Source organism: Amblyomma americanum, chromosome 10 (assembly GCF_052857255.1).
Source record: "Amblyomma americanum isolate KBUSLIRL-KWMA chromosome 10, ASM5285725v1, whole genome shotgun sequence".
Lineage (NCBI taxonomy): Eukaryota > Metazoa > Arthropoda > Arachnida > Ixodida > Ixodidae > Amblyomma > Amblyomma americanum.
The window spans coordinates 27,573,767-27,576,160 of record NC_135506.1 but is presented as its reverse complement, the minus strand read 5'-3'; positions in this window follow the sequence as shown (position 1 = coordinate 27,576,160).

Genomic DNA, 2,394 nt, shown 5'->3' with positions numbered 1-2,394 from the left:
AAAGCTTGTCACAGGGGTTTAAAATACTGGCTCCAGCCATTCGCGACAGTTTTTGTGCCTACAATAACCGAAGCGGACACAAAACATGTTGCGTACCCATTTGTGCACGTCGTAACTGAAAGGGGCACTTCTTGAAGCCCTTGGCTTCGACCCTTGTTTCATCGAAGTCAGTTATTGCGTATTTCGTCATGCTTTATACTTACGATAATGGTTTCGTCAGTACCACTCTTAGTATTGTATCGTATGGTATAGTAGGGTAATAATGCGAAAGCATTATATCGCTCACCGGCGACTTAACAGACGCTGTCGTCGTTGAACGTAAAAGTAGTCACGAAAAATCCCAGATGGCGTCAGCGTGGTATCAAAGAAAAATAAAATTTCTTCGGAAGTTTCGGGGACTTGAACTCAGGACTTCAAGACTGCGAGGTGAGCAAGCACCCCATGGACCACAAAACCGCGTTGTGTTCACCCGAACCAAGGCGAACCTAGCGTATGCGTTGCTTTACGACTGTATGCTGATCAGTGGGAGTGTCGTTGGAATAGAACATTAAAAGCCAATCAAAAAGAATGAGAAAATAAGAATAAAAACAATGGTTTCGCATTAAAAGCAAGAAAGTAGTCGTCAGCATGGACCACAAAACCGCGTTGTGTTCACCCGAACCAAGGCGAACCTAGCGTATGCGTTGCTTTACGACTGTATGCTGATCAGTGGGAGTGTCGTTGGAATAGAACATTAAAAGCCAATCAAAAAGAATGAGAAAATAAGAATAAAAACAATGGTTTCGCATTAAAAGCAAGAAAGTAGTCGTCAGTGTCCTCCGTAATTTTTGCATGTAATGGTATGGTATGGTATGGTATGGTATGGTATGGTATGGTATGGTATGGTATGGTATGGTATGGTATGGTATGGTTTTGTGTGATGTGTTCAACTTCCCCAGGCCACATACAGGCTATTAGAAACGTCGTAGTGGAGGGTACCTGAATAATTTCGACCACCTAGAGATTTTAACGTGCCCTGACATCATGCGACACAAGGCAGATTTTGCATTTCGCCTCCATTGAAATACAACCGCCGCGGCCGGAATTTATCTCGTGTCCTTAAACTCAGTAGCCGAACGCAGTAACAACTTATCCACCACGGTGGGTTGTACTACCTTTGCGTCACTCAACTCTGATCTGGTCGTGTTAGTTGGGACTGTGAACACGGTGCATATCAGTACTCGAAAGAACCAATTAAAATTCAGCACACAGAAGACTGTGTACAGCACACAGAAGACTGTGTAGTGAGGAAGCCCACATTTGGAAATAGCTTTGACTTTTTTTTTCACATGTGCCCTCCACATGAAAATCACATAGTTTACTGTTTTTAACTAGTGCAACAGTAAAACTGTTTCTGAAAACAAGACTTCTGACTTTGGTTGTCTCCCGTAAATAGAAGCATGCAAATATGGCAGTCCCTGCAATTTTCGCCAGGTTGTCCAAAACGGAACGAACCAATAATTCAGAACCGGTCCGTCCTCATTATGTTAATGATGTGCCATCGCGAACATCGCTCGTGGCGCCCTCTGGACGCCATAAAAAACAAGGGTTAAGGGGAGACTTCGTCTCCAGTCCTAATGTTCCATGCAATTAAATCGTACGTGAAACCTATGACAGCAGAACGTCAGGCACCGGAAACAGTGAAGTAGTGCTAAAATGCAAGAACGGGAATAACTAATTGAAGAACTCGAGGAAATGTTAGAACAGAGCTCAAATGGGACACACTGTTTTTTGTCACCATTAGCTGCAAAGCTATCTGTGACGTTTTTTGATTGTTTCGTGACATCGAGTGAAAAGGTGGAATGTTCTGTGCCTCACTTTAAATGGAGGACAGTCGAAGTCAATAATTTCAGAACTGAGAATCAAAGAATACGTAACATTTTGTGATGCTGTGATGCATTCCCTGCAAAAACAAATTCTATAATGATGGAGACGGCAAATAACGAAAGGAACAGCTAAGAAATATGGTTGGGAGGTGTGCCTGAACGAATGTCCAAACTCGGCAGTTTTTGCTCCGGAGCCTAGACCATTGGAAAACGTCAGGCCGAAATCAACACCGAAATATACTCAACGAAGTTTAAAACTGGAAGCTAACCTTTATCGACTTCAGTGCCCTCGCTTTTACGTATCGTTTTAACCAGAGCGATTTCAATTTGAAAGACAGAGAAAAAAACAAGCTGGAAGAAAAGGGCTTGTTGAGCTCCGAAAGATGTTTCTCTTACGTAAGGCAATTTTCTAAGCAGATGTAGGAAAAGTATAGGGCCAGCAGGAAAGGGCGCTCAAACCAGAATTCCCCCCCCCTCCCAACTAGTTAAGGGGTTGTCCATTCACTCACTTCCACCTCTGACCCACGTC